Source organism: Myotis davidii, unplaced genomic scaffold, assembly GCF_000327345.1.
Source record: "Myotis davidii unplaced genomic scaffold, ASM32734v1 scaffold107, whole genome shotgun sequence".
Taxonomy (NCBI): domain Eukaryota; kingdom Metazoa; phylum Chordata; class Mammalia; order Chiroptera; family Vespertilionidae; genus Myotis; species Myotis davidii.
This window is the reverse complement of record NW_006383012.1, coordinates 807,251-822,449: the sequence shown is the minus strand read 5'-3', so window position 1 is coordinate 822,449 and position 15,199 is coordinate 807,251. Positions and strand designations below refer to the sequence as shown.

The 15,199-nt window shown below is 43.2% G+C and overlaps 1 protein-coding gene across 1 annotated transcript in view; it reads left to right on the top strand.

The window, feature by feature from the left end:
• The window catches only part of SORCS1 (sortilin related VPS10 domain containing receptor 1), a gene marked incomplete at its 5' end in the record, with an annotated part of 483,392 nt that overhangs the window by 248 nt on the left and 467,945 nt on the right, over positions 1-15,199 (top strand). The gene's annotated exons all lie outside the window — the stretch shown is intronic.

Genomic DNA, 15,199 nt, shown 5'->3' with positions numbered 1-15,199 from the left:
GTTACCTACAGGGAGTTCCCCCCTTTCACTCCCCCCTCCCCCTTCCCACCACAATCAGAGTCCTCTCCATGCCCCAAAGGTTTACACAGAGCAGGCAAGTCCTGTTCTGCTTCTCTGGTCGCACTGGTGTAGTAGGATGGATCTGAAGAGCAGACAGCGGGGCTTAAAGTATTCTGCATGTGGTGGTGAAAGAGTTAACTTTCCAGGCTTCCAGGCAGGCAGGCATTCCCTCAAGTGACTTTCCCTTTACTTGCTAGACTTATGGATGAGCGCAAATAAGATCAATCCGACTTTATTTGAGGTTTTTTTTTTCTTTTATTTTTATGCAGAGCTCCTTAGCCACCCCCCACCCCGTTTCCCCCCAACAAGGGAAGAGAAGTGCAGTGGGTAGATAAGGTGGTGTCTGTTTCTGGGGACCCCGTGGGTGCACGTTTCAGGAGGGGAACCCCCAGCATCTTCTCACAGCACCAGCCAGTGTGTTTGGAGAGCTGGGGCTTTCCAGCCTGTGAATGGGTGCTTGTTTTCTTGGCAAAACCAGTCCCAGGAAGATCAGATATATCCCAGTGACAACAGCTCCCTGTTCTCTCCCATCGCCTGACCTCCTCTGGGGAAGAGCACAAATAAAGACTTAGCCCCCACCCCACCCCCCTTATGAAGGGGGAGAGGGGTTGCCGGGTTCCAGGAGGCTGACACTGGGGGGAGTGAAAGTCCACGAGTATTGGTCCAGTCCCTGAAGGTTTTCGATTTTTGGAAAAGCCTGTCTGTCTGGAATCCCAGGTAGCGATTCCCGTTGGAGCTGCACCTGGAAACCTCAATGAGCTGGAATAGTAAAGAGCCAGCTGAAGAGGATGTAAAAGTGTGGAAACTTCTCTAGGCTGCCATTAAGCAGACAAGAAGCTCATAAAAGCCAAGGAGGAGTAAAATGAAAAGAAATAAATCAAAGTTTCAGCTTCCATCCGGTTAGTGAGATTGTCGTAATTGTAATATGCACAGCCTATGCGCTGATACCTTTCAAAATGTTTTCAGTTGTGATGTAATTGCCAGAAACCTTCCCAGGGAAGTGCCAATTTAGTGAGTTGTGCTCATCGTCGGCTTTTTAATGAAAGTTGGGAACATTTTAAAATAATAGTCTGTCATTATGGAGTCCTTGGGTACACACATATAAATTGTATTAAGGCAAATCATGATAAATAGCATTTCATATTGATGTCTCCGTTCTGAGAGCGTCAGCAGGGTATTCCCTGAAGTTTAGCCTTCCTGACTGAGGCTGTGGTTCTTACATGGTTTGCAGGACTGGTTTAATCAAATAATTGAAGCTGAATCCTTTTCGTTCAAGCTCCGAAGACCCTTGCCCTCCTTTCTTACCTTAACTATCATATCTTTCATACCATAACCACTAAAATTGATCACCCAGTTTGAACTTGAATCTTAAACTAATTGAATAACTTTCGCACTGCTTTAAGTGATTAGCTCAAAGCTTCTGGCTTTAAGGGGAGATTTTTAACACATCGAACGTATGACATCTGTTGTATCAAGGAGTAAAGGACCTCGGATTCAAAATATTTCTGGCTTTTAATGTAATTCAAGCTATAAAATATCACTCGTTAGACCTCTACTTTAGTTTGTCTCTTGAAAGATCTTGGAAAGAGCGAGAAAAGAAGAGTACATCTTTGGCAAATTTAAAACTCCATTTAAGAAATGGTGCCAGGCATTGCCAGCAGGGCTTATTAGGGTCAGGATTTGGATGGGAGACAACGCAGGGAAGTCTGAGACAATGTAGGAAACAATCAGAATGGTATATGTCAGAGGTTTGAGTACTCAACTCATGTTAACTAATGAGTTTTCTCTCTCTTAAGCCTCTTTTTCTTGTAAGGACACCTTCTCCCTGCCCTCTCCTTCTTGCCTGCTTGCACACCAATTGGTTTGGGGGGGTGTTTTTCTGATGTGTATGTACAGATGGTGGAGGAGGAGACATAGTCTGTATCTAGGTCCTCCAAAACAAAGTTGGCCCAGATTCACAGGTGAGACAAAGTTTTAAATATTTTTTCAAGGGAAGAAAGGCAGAAAGAAACTGCCCCCTCCCAACTTTATGACATCAAAAGCAGTGGAGACCTGAGTTCCAGTTCTTGTTTGTGTTTTACATAAGCGGGTATTGTGATTGTCAAGTGCGGTACACCTGTTTGGCACGCTCATCTCAGCACTTTCCCCCTAGAGCCATGGTTGGCAAACTGTGGCTCTGGAGCCACATGCGGCTCTTTGGCCCCTTGAGTGTGGCTCTTCCTAAGCCTTAGGAGTACCCTAATTAAGTTAATAACAATGTACCTACCTATATAATTTAAGTTTAAAAAATTTGGCTCTCAAAAGAAATTTCAATCCTTGTACTGTTGATATTTGGCTCTGTTGACTAATGAGTTTGCCGCTCACTGCTCTTTACTCTAGAAAACAGATTCTTAAAAATGTCTCTATCAACAGCTTCTAAACATCATCCAACCGCCACTGCCCCCCCCTTTCCCCCCACAGCCAAGGTTGAGAACCACTGCTCTAGAGCTAGAGCTAGAATCCACTACCTAAACCTGAAGAGAACATAGGGACTCTCATTTTTTTTTTTTAATTTGTCTTCCCCTGTAGTCTCCCACCCCCCAATCCATTCAGGGCCACAGGCAATACACATCCTAGGAATTCATCTCTCCTTCAGCTAAAAGCCTTTATAAGTGGGGCTTCTGATGACAAGAATACCTGCATGGGAGGTGTAAATGTATGGTAATTATAGGCTGCCTGTCAGACTCCTGGGGAATTCTGGATGGTTCTCTCACCTCCTTTCCGCCCCCTCCAGCTGTTGGACTTGTGGAGCTGGGTAAAGACAGGGCTGTTTTGCCTCATGGTGGGTGTGATGTGATTCCTCTGCGCTGCAGTCTAGCTTGATGGGAACTGTTTGCTAGAGTTGGTGGAACACCTGGGGGGGGATTTTCTGGCATGAAAGGTGCTGGGTATGAATCATTTGTCATGAGCTTGGTGTCATAAGCAAGAACATATTGTTGCTACCCTGCTCATCCCAGGCATGCTGTGCCCTGATCTAAATTTATACAGCATCCTTAGTTCGTTCAAATATATACATATTTGTCTATGTATGTATGTGTGATGGGGCATGTGTTTATTCCTTATTTCCAAAAAAATTTCAAAGTGCCACGCTCATTAATCCTTATAAAGTCCTTGTTAGGTAATAGGTAGGTGGCAAGTGTTAATATCTCTTTCATATTTTTATGCTGGAGTCAATTTAAATATTTCAATTCACCGCCAAGTCCACTCCTTACTGGAAACAGTATTATATGATTTGTTAACAGAAGCTTTTACTTGACATATTTGGCCATTATGGAATCTTTAATGCTGCATTTCTCATCGATCATGAGAGTTTGGTTGACTCCCATGTACCTATTTCCTTCAGTTGTCCTAGGACTTGACATTTACCATCCACCCTATTGAATAAACTGAGTTGAGTCCCATCTTGGGTCAGGCCTTTAGGTAGATGCTTTGCATTCCGTCATCATCTCACTTAAGTTTGACAAAAATGTGTTATTAGTAGATGTTATTCCCATTACATAGAGGAGGAAACTGAGGCTTCCTTAGGCTAAAGGACCTGCCTAAAGGATACAAAAGGTCCCTGGCAAAGCCAGAGACCAACACCCAATGTGATCTGACTCCAAAAACCCCATGGAATGGCTTGTCTTAAAGACAGTAAGGTGTGGGGGGGGCAATAGGGGAGGGGAGGGAGAATAAGGAGGGGACATCTATAATACTCTCCATAATAAAGATAAGTTTTAAAAAAAATAAGTTAAAAAAGATCTTAAGGTAGGACAGAAAAATTCAGACATTTTGGAGTCTGTATTTTCAATAATCCTATCTCGGATGGATTTCAGATGCTGGTGGAGGAGGCATCGTCTTAGCTCAAAGCTCCAGGTACTTGTAGAAAAGCAGGGACTGTAAAATGTGCCTGTCACATCACACTCTTTACCTTAAGTAGTGGTTTGGTTGTTCTCTTATCCACCCACCTCTTCATCTTTGGTGAGACATGGGATCTGCAACTGGTGATTCATTAAGCATGAGGTAGCTTGCCTTCCTTCAGCGATCAGATGATCAGATCTGGTGTTCTTTTCAGGAACAAATTCCTTTTCTAAGTTAATTACATACCTGACTTTATGCAGAAGTTAGAAATAAACACTTGATTTGATTATACATTTTGACATAGATTTCTTTCTAAAGATTTTTAAAAAAGATTTTAGCTTTCTCTAGAAGCCCACACCATCCCTTCTCTGTTCAGTGCTCCATGCTATTAATGAATGTCACTGTGGTGTGACATGGGTGGCAGTGGGTTTGGAAGCAGACAGATTTGCATTTGAATGCTAGCTCTCCTGCTTACCTGCGCTTTGCCTTGATCAAGACACTTAAGTTCTCTGAGCTTCAGTTTCCTTAACTAAAATATGGGGAGAGAACATCTTCTGCAGCTTTTTTCCCCCTGAAGACTTGACTTGTATATGAAGTAAGTGGCTGATACATAGTAAGTGCTTAATAAATACTAGTTTGTATGTTAGTTGTAGAAATAATTCTGTACTGGGGATGAAGAATCCTAGATTATAGTCCCGACTATAGCAGAGATTACTAATGTAGTAGCAGCTTGTTAAAATGGAGTGGTCTCAATTTTGTCCCTTATACAATGGCACTAACAGACTAGAGTACCACTGAAATCCCTTACAGGTTAAACTTAATTTAATAGTTTGTTCAGGTTGTAGGGATTGTGCACATACTACATTTAAGTGGAGTGCACTAGGAGTGTTGGATGTAGAAATGAAATAGTGACCCATACCCTTGACCTGTCAGTAAGCAAGCCTTTTATTTCATACTAGAGGCCCGGTGCATGAAAGTCGTACATGGGATGGGGGGCGGGGCGTACCTCAGCCTGGCCTGCGCCCTCTTGCAGTCTGGGATCCATCGTTCCTTATCGACCCTCTGTTTGCTGCTCCTTACCACTCGGCCCGCTGCTCCTTAGTGCTGCCTTGGAGGCAGGAGAGGCTCTAGCCACCACCTCTGTGCTCCCCAGCTGTGAGCATGGCTTCTGGCTGAGCGGTGCTCCCCCTGTGGGAGAGCACTGACCACCAGGGGGCAGCTCCTGCATTGAGTGTCTGCCCCCTGGTAGTCAGTGTGTATCATAGCGCCCAGTCGTTCTGCCATAATGGTCGCTTAGGCTTTTATTATATAGATAATTCTTCCTTTTCCTATGGCTCATATACATATCTCTTTATAGGAAATCTAGTCACTTGAGAAGATAATAATAATTGCTTACATTTAAAGAGATAATGACTGTGTGGCAGCATTATGCTAAGTGGGTTACACAAAATATTTCGTTCTAATTTTGGAAATATGTGTTGAGTCCTAATATTTGTCAGGCAATGATAATAGGGACATAGGTGGAAAGATGAAAAGAAATAACACCTGCCCTCATAGAACTTTCTGTCTTGGACCTAAAGAATCCGGTGAAGAGGCAGCAGAAGAGCAGTGTATTCTGAGAGTGTAGCATGCTGTGGAAGTTCAGGGGCAGGACGATGTCTTCTGAGTGGGGTGGTCTTCAGGCTTCATTACAGAGCTGGTGCTTTTACTGAGCCCCAAAACATAAAGAAAATTTTAATTAAGAGGTGGAGATTAGACAAGGATATTTTTACCTGAATGGCTGGTGTGTATAAAGGTTGAGAGTAGAGATATAAAAATTCCTATCTGTATCCAGGAAACATTACATTTAACCTATGTTAAATGTAAACTAGGCTTAACTCAAGTTTTAATCTTTTTTTGTTGCTGTTGTTGTTAATCCTCACCTGAGGATTTTTCCATTGATTTTTTTTTATGGAGAGTGAAAGAGGGAGGGAAAGACAGAGAAACACCAATGTGAGAGAGACATAATCAATTGTTTGCCTCCTTGATGAGTTCTGACCAGGACCTGTGCTGGGGTGGAGCCTGCATCAAGTTTTAATCTTAGAAATAGTCATTAAAATATGCTTTAAGCAAAGAGTATATACATGTTCTAGTGAGTATGGTATATTCCAAGCCTTAAAGAAAATAAAAGTTTGTATGACCACTTAAAGACATGACTGCATTTGTTTGTACATTAAATCTCAGCTGGAATCACCATTGTTTCTTTTTTTACCTTGACATTGTGTACACACATTTTTTACAAAAGGACATTCTTTTGTTTAAATTCTTGGTTAGAAATATTACTGGCCAGATTGCGGGAGGGTAAAATAATTTGGCTCCCTGCCAGCTTATGTGAAGTCACTACCCTTATGTAAAACTAGAGGCTTGGTGCATGCATTCGTGCACTGGTGGGGTCCCTCAGCTTGGCCACGGAGGCGGGAGAGGCTTGTGCCGCTGCAGCTGCGCTTGCCAGCCTTGAGCCCAGCCTCTGGTGCCCGTAGGTCAGCTGAGTGGCACTTCTGCTGTGGGAGTGCACTGACCACCAGGGGGCAGCTCCTGCGTTGAGCATCTGCCCCCTGGTGGTCAATGCATATCATAGCACCCAGTCAACCAGCGTTCGGTCATTCGGTTGTTTGGTTGCTTAGGCTTTTATATACTAGTATATAGATAGTTGTTCTGTCTTTGTGTGTGTCTCAATTTACTGGCTAGAAAGTATAGAGAATGTATCTGTGTGTCCCAGAGGGGAAACCAGTCAAACAATGTGGCCAAAGCGGCCCAAAGGGATAGCAGGGAAGAGGCATTGTCGGCATGAGGTAAAGCCAGGCCTCATGGAGGTATCATGGTTACTCTGGAGAAGTGCCCACTCTACTCAGTCATGACGGACAAAGCTGTCAAGTCATGGGCAGGAAACAAAGATGGAATCTGACACATACAACAGTATGGTGATTACCAGGTGGAAAGCGGGTGGGACAGGTAGAAGAGGTCACCATATGTGTTCCACTGCTAATGGACTTCAGAGATCAGATTACTTATGACCTGGCTCATTGCAGCAAGGGATTGGGGGATGAAAAAGGGTAGCACCTTTTCCTCTCTAATTGTTTTATGCAGATGAAATCTCATTTACATAACTTGTCTCAGTCAAGGGAACCTAGAGCATCAGTGTTTGAGAGCAGTGGTAGTCAAACTAAAGGGGTCTCTGTTGATACTAATGGATTTATTTTTTGCTCAAGGATTATAATTGAGTTACCAGATATGGCTTTTTCCATTTCTTCTATTTTTTTAAAAAAAATATATATTTAATTGATTCTTTACAGAGAGGAAGGGAGAGGGATAGAGAGAGTCAGAAACATCGATGAGAGAGAAACATCGATCAGCTGCCTTCTGCACACCCCCTACTGGGTATGTGCCCACAACCAAGGTACAGGCTCTTGACCGGAATCTAATCTGGGACCCTTGAGTCCGCAGGCCGATGCTCTAGCCACTGAGCAAAACCGGTTAGGGCTTCTTCTATCTTTTGAGAGTGGGATGGGGGAAGGGAGCAAAGGAGAGTTGGTTGAATGCTAGGGATAGTTCTCTGTAGCCAGATAAGATATAGTGATTATAAGAGAAGTCCCTCTTAGAAATAGTAACACAAATAACCACCCATTTAGTAAACAGCTTCCCTGGAAGTACATTCTAGAGCATCACCGCATAATCTCACTTCATCCTCACACCAGGCTTACAAACTCTAGGTATCACTATTCCTCCTCTAAAGCTGTGGAAGTCCAGGCTTAGGAACTTTCCCAAGGCCGCCCCACTAGAAGGTGGCAGAGCTGGAATTTCATTTGTGCCCTTTCTGGTTCCAAAGCTGATTCTTTTTGATGATGTTGTACCTCAGTAAGAGTATCTTTCTGAGTTTCTTTAGAGAGAACCCCACTGGTCACTGCAGAAGTGTGGTAGCGGAACTTGGCAGGAGCACTCCAGCTCAAGGCTTTCCTCCTCGCGTGGCCCCGATCTCAGGTCACTGACCTGATACACTTGACTTGGTAAAAAGCTGCTCCAGCCCTAACGTTTGTCTTTCCCCAGGAGTGGGGCACCTGGGGTTGTTAATGAGTGTTACCTTGTTCTCCTGGGAGGATGTGTGGGATACGCCCTTTGGTTTCTCCCTGCTGGCTAATGACCCTGGCGTGACAGTGTGGACAACTTGTACAGTTTTTAAAGAAAGTGCTAATAAGAAACATGCGATCAGACAACCACCTAATCATGTTGTGCCCTGGAGCCAATGGATTGATGCCTCCAGTCATCTTCCTGTAACCAGAGCAGCAGGGCTATTGAGACACAATATTGTGGGTCATCATCCTTCTGCTCCAAGGCCTATGGGCGATGTGGTTAAAAGTGAAAGGTCCTCTCCTTATTCATCACTTCCAGCAGCACTCTTGGGTTTAAATGTCAACTCCTCCTGTGTGATAATTTGTCACTCCCAACATGCACTCTTGATTCGAATCGTTAAAGAGGAGCAAGGCTATTTCAGGCCTGATTGTCATTCTGCTTAGGACCTATCTGCAGTCCTGTTTATCCTGACTTGCAATTTGCTGAATTGTTGGAGGAATTCTTATCTGGGCAGCTATGGACTCTGTCACTAGGCACTTAGGGCCACATATCTCACAATGTGTCCTCTCGGGACCTGCTTTTGAGTCTGCTGATCGGGACTAGGAGTCCTTATGCTTTCTAAACTCCCTGGGAGATTACTAGGGACAGGGAAGCGTGAAAATCTTTCCCCTGAGGTTCCTGTGTGAGTTTCGGTGCCCATGAACCCCTTCCATTGTCGGCACAATGTCATGTCAATGTGCTTGATTTCCCCAAGATAAAGGCTGAAGCCCCACACCCTGCATTAGTGTCTTAATAGAAACAATGGCCCCAGTGGTGAAGAGCCATGGAAGCCTCCTTGGAGGAGGCAAGATGATTGCATGGAGCAGTACATGGTCCCCCAAGGAGAGGGAGATGATGCCTCTCTGCCAGTTAGTGACGTTTCTATCCCTGAATATATTCTAGGCAATTACTTTTCCTGACTATCCGTATGACCATGGGAAAGGCATGTCTTAGGTGGCTACAAGAGTGCATTATTTTACATATAATGTAATGTTAGTGCTTGGTTTCAATTTCCACTAGAGAATCGACTAGATATGTGAACTTGGGCAATTAACTTTATAACTTGGTGCCTTAGTTCCCTCATCTGTAAGCTGGGAATTATAATGGTATACTTTCTGTGTGGTTTCTTTTTTATATATATTTTATTGATATTTTACAGAGAGGAAGGGAGAGAGATAGAGAATTAGAAACATCGATGAGAGAGAAACATTGATCAGCTGCCATCTGCACTTCTCCCACTGGGGATGTGCCCGCAACCCAGGTACATGCCCTTGACCGGAATCGAACCTGGGACCTTTCAGTCCGCAGGCTGACGCTCCATCCACTGAGCCAAACCGGTTTCGGCTCTGTGTGGTTTCTTGATGGTTAAAGGAGACAATAAATATAAATATGCTTAAAGGACTAGCTATTATCATCATTATTATTGTTATTGTTATTTTGTTTATATTTATGCTAGTAATAATAATGTTAAAGTATGGCCTGCAAAAAGATATTTGTAATAAGTTACTTATGATATTGCTTCCATTTCTGCATTTATGGTCTTTCATTCCAGTTTCATTTTCTTATAATGAGGGCTGGGACCTGTCTTGCTCTTCTTGGCATCTCTCTCATCATCTCTAGCTATTTGCACATAATACTTGTCATAGAGTTCTGGATCCAATTTGCAGTGTGTGTGCGGGGAGGATTGGGGGGGTGGTGTCCCCACACCAACAACCAATTTTCAGACACCAGCTACTATCCTGCAATTTAACTCAATCCTGACACTATCTACCCAGAGACAGGTTCAGATTCCACGGGTTGAGAGCACAGTCTTTCAGGGGCCAGTTGCTAACCCAGGTCACTGCCTGTGCTTCTGATGGGTTGTCTGTTGAGGGGAGGTTCCCACAACCCCTTCTGTGGATTTAATTAATTTACTACAGCTGTTCACAGAACTCTGAGAAATATTTTACGTACTGGATTATCAGGTGATTATACAAGGATATAACTCAGGCATGGCCAGATGGAAGAGGTGCCTAGGGCAAGGATGGGGAAGAGGCGAGGAGCTTCCATGCTCTCCGCGTTGGCATTCTTCCCCAATTGCTACAACACATCCTGTCCTTTTGGATTCTTACAGAGGCTTTATTACGTAGTCATGAGTGACTGAACCATTGGCCATTGGCCATCAATTTACCCCCCAGCCCCTCTCTTCTTCCTGGAGGTCCAGGGGGTGGGACTGAGAGGTTCCAACCTTCCAATCACCTGGTTGGTTCTCCTGGTAACCAGTCCCCCTCTTAAAGTACATTCCAAAAAGTCACTTCATTAACATAACAAAAGAAACCCTGTTCACTTTTATCATAGGCAATACCAAGGGTCTTAGGAGCTCTGTGCCAGAAGGGGACTAAGACCAAATACATACTTCTTAATATTATATATCACAATATCACAACTTGCTTGCTAAATTGAATTGGGAAACCTCCCACAGAATGCTGAGGGGTGGGTGGGGGCAGGGGCAGGTTAAAAAATTGTACAAATGTAAGCACCATGAAGTCACAGTGTTGTTGTCTTTTGTTTTCTTTTGTCTGAATTGCTTTCTTGTATGTTCCGAGTCCCTAGAAGTATACCTGGACATAGTAGGGGCTCGATACTTATAAAAATTTTACTATATGCTATTGAATTCCACTTTTGCAAAAAGAAAAAAACAATACAATGTTTGTCTGTGATTATGATGAATGTTGGAATTGTAGGTGATTTTTTCTGTGTGTCCATAGATTTGCTGTTGTTGTTTCTCAATAAACATGCTTTGCTTGAGTTATTTTTAAATGTTATTTGAAAAATGAGAAAAACAAAACAAGCAAGAACAAGCGAGTTAGTGATCTTGGTCTCATTAGAACTGAATTCCAGGCAGTAGACCCAGAGCCTGCACTCCTGCGGCCTGACTTGCTTCTAATCCTTGCGGTTGGAGAGAGCCCACACCCACTCTGTCTCTCCTCAGGGTGTGCAGTAGCAGGGCCTCCCAGGCCTTTTGTTTACCATCCTCCCGATTCCAGCGAGATCTGGAGGCCGCTTCTCCAACCTGGATACACCTTCTGCAAATTCTAGTCGTTTTCAGATCCCAGTAAAGGAGCATGTATTTCAATTTAAATGTAAGTCTCTGTCTTGCTATCAATTCCTACATCATATATGTATACAAGAGTGAGAGTGTGCCTAATGATAATACTCCTAACAGAACTGGCAATAGATGTGTGCACCCTTGTGCATCTCTGTACATTCACAGCAACTTAAACACAGATGTACTCCATGTAAGTGTCCACTCCAAAAAGTAAAACATTAGTGTCGTAAGGCTATGGTAAGGGTGTTTACTGATGTGAGAGCTGAGTGGAAGACAACGTTTGGGAAGGAGACATAAACCAAGAGAAAGAGACAGACAACAGAAGCCGAGAGATAGAAACAGAGAAAGAATAATAGAGAGAGAGGGAGAGGGAGGTTGACACGGGCAGAGACAGAAATAGCAGAAGTGGATTGAGAGAGAGGAACATAAAGAGAAGAGAGACAAAGAGGTAGAAAGACCATAGACAGAGAAAGGCAGATGGAGAGACAAAGAAAGACATGCGGCGACAAAATAAATCACAGAAAGAGAGATGAAAAGAGGAAAAGTGTCAGTGGGTGGAGAGAAGTCTTTAGTTATCAACTCAAAAGAAATGCCCAGTAAAACTGATTCCTAGTCAGACGGTGCCCTTTCTGCTGTAGCCACTACTTCTCTGGCCTTTTGCCTTCAGGGTTTTGCACCCACAGTGTCATGTTGCTATAAGAATCAGCGGACCTTACCTAGGAGACAGCTTAGAGAGTCCTATATGAGGGTTAGCTGGGTGTGGGATGCAAGAGAGGAATATTGTATTTATGCATTGTTAAGAATCTCTTAAGAGTGATTTCCTGTGGGTAATGGGCCTAATGCTCTGAGTGGTGGAAAGGCAACTTTTAACCTTTCCTTTTCTACTCTGAACTGTTTTGAATTTTTTTACCACGCGCATGCATTTCTTTAATAACAAAAATCCTAAAACATGTTTTAAGTGGCTGTTGTGTCAGCACTGTGCTGAACTCTGGGAATATAAAGATGAGTATGACCTGATCTTTACCCTCGAGGGTGCATATTCTGGTGGAAATAGACAGACACAAAAACAGATAATTGCAATTTAGTGAGATAAGTGCATAATCGCTGTAGCAGAGTTTTCTGCAAAGTGCTATGGGAGTGGGAGACAACTAATTTTTCCTGAGAGTGGGAGGCAACTCTTTAAAAGGAAGTGGTATTTAAATTGTGTCTTTATACAAGAGTAGGAGTTTTACAGGCAGAATAGGGCTGGGCAGAAGGAGAGGCCACTCTTGCCCATTTAAAACTCCTTTTGACTCTTGGATTAATTTTAGGTTGTTAGCACAGTCAACAAGTTGTGAGTAGGATTACACTGTCTTTATCATCTGAGTGCCCAAGGTATTTGGAACCGAGTCTCATAGTGTGTTTAAATATCAGATTGGACTTCCCAGTTTTATTTATTTATTTATTTTTAAATATTTCATTGATTTTTTTTAATATATTTTATTGATTCTTCACAGAGAGGAAGGGAGAGAGACAGAGAGCCAGAAACATCGATGAGAGAGAAACATCGATCAGCTGCCTCCTGCACATCTCCCACTGGGGATATGCCCGCCACCAAGGTACATGCCCTCGACCGGAATCGAACCCGGGACCCTTCAGTCCACAGGCCGACGCTCCATCCACTGAGCCAAGCCAGTCTTGGCTCATTGATTTTTTTATAGTGAGGAAGGGAGAGGGATAGAGAGTTAGAAACATTGATGAGAGAAACATCGATCAGCTGCCTCCTGCACACCCCCAACTGGGGATGTGCCCGCAACCAAGGTACATGCCCTTGACCAGAATAGAACCTGGGATCTTTCAGTCCACACGCCGATGCTCTATCCACTGAGCCAAACCAGTTCCGGCTAGACTTCCCAGTTTTAAATGTCCCATTACTAGTAAGAACTTGGCCTGAAACTGGCCAAAGGATATGATTTTTTCCAAAGGGAGCAGTTGTTCCCCCTGAATCTTTACACACCCAGGTGTGCTTGCACACACATTCAGATGCACAGAACAATTTTAACGCATTGCTGTCTTCTCTCTTCAGATCAGTGTTTGATTAACTAAACAATGATGCACTTTTCCTTGGTGGTTCTGTATATTTCTGATTTTAGAGTTAAAGTTGGTGCTCATGTCATTTTCTTGGTCATGCTTTTCCAAACCAATGTGGGGGACTGGGGTGCATTAGGGTGAGTTATATGGTCACTACTTTAAGACTGTAGTATGATCATTCAGGAAGAATATAGAAGAATGTATTCCTCACCAGTGTTACTTACATAGTTATGCCCTGAGGAAAGGCGTAGCTACAGATAGAAGAAGTGTGTACTGTCAGAACGGGTGCCCCAGCCCATGAGTGGTTGAAGAGACACTTCCATGGCCTTGGCGTTCCACCCTTTCCATGCACAGACTCTCAGACTGTGGTCTGAGACGGTGTTACAAGGTCCAGATCTGGCTTTGAAGCATTATGACTTAGTAATTTTTGCCTAGCATTTAGTGCTACTATAGTAAATTAAGTGACTCAGGAATTTTATCATTTTTGAGACAAAAATGACATAAGAATTCTGATGCTAAGTATGTCCTAAGACATATGAATGACTATCCCCAAAGAATAGGATGAGCCCTAACCAGTTTGGCTCAGTGGATAGAGCGTCGGCCCGTGGACTGAAGGGTTCCAGGTTCGATTCCAGTCAAGGCATGTACCTTGGTTGCAGGAGGCAGCAGATAGATTTTTCTCTCTCATGGATGTTTTGCTTTCCTGTGCCAGGTTTTAAAAAAAACTTTTTTTTAAAAAAAAAAAAAAAAAAAAAAAAAAAAAAAACAATAAAAAATAGGATGAACTCTACTATGGTCTGATTGTTTGTGTCCCACACTACACTTCATAGGTTGAAACCTACCCCCAAAGTGATGAGATTAGAAGGTAAGGCCTTTAGGAGGAGATCATGAGGATGAAGCCCTTATGAGTGGTATTAGTGCCCTTGTAAAAGTGACCTTAGAAACTCCCTTACTCTTTCCACTATGTGAGGACACAGCAAGAATGTGTCATCTACGAACCAGGAAGTGGCCCCTCACCAGACACTGGCTCTTATCGTGTCTTAATCTTAGAGAAAGAAATGTCTGTTGTTTATAAGCCACTCAGCCTATGGTATTTTCTTACAGCAGCCTGTATGGCCCAAGACAAGCTCTCTTTGAGTTATCTAAGCCCTGCTTTGATCTTCTGTATGAGACTCTGCTCAATATATGTTTCTCTTAGATTAAAATCTTTAGGAAAAGGAAAAAAAGGCATTTATATTTGCCTTCAACTTTTGAAGTTCCCTAATACCTCTTACTCGAATGTAGGTCTTGGAAATATCTGTAAAGAAGCAACAGTTACATTTCCCATTATGGGAAAGACTGTCACTTATCTTTCTCTTGCAGGTGGGGTTTGAGGTAGTTTATTTGAGCCAGAGGGGTTAGCAAACTACAGCCCAGGGACCAGACCTGGCCGATCACCTGTTGTTATGTGGCCCATACGTCTCTATCCAGTTAAACCTATTTCATTCTTTAAGTCCTCACTTGGGTATCACCTTCTTTCAGAGGATTTATTCAATATTTCCAAGAAAAAGAGATATCTAAATCTGATGGCATGAGGGTTGGGGAGGCTTCTTAATGATGCGTGTTGTTCCAGCTGCCAGGATGAGTTTTTGACTGGTAGAGGCTATTGTCGCCTCAGGCCTGAGGGAGAAGGTAACCTCATGCTCCTCATTTAAGGAGCTGGACTGAGTACCAGCCCCCATGATACAAAAGTCCCAGCGGGGCCAGAACATTTGAGAAAGGATGAGGCCATGTTATACTGTGAGAGAGAAAATTACATTGTGATAAGGGACCGAACGGAGAGTACCAGGACAAGGAGAAAACTGAGGGTTTAACCTACATGTTCCTTCAGGCACTTTTACCTGAAAGGGTAACAGCAGAGTTGCTGTGTTTTCCAAGTGTGTTTGGACATAGTAGGATTTTAATTAAATATGGCTT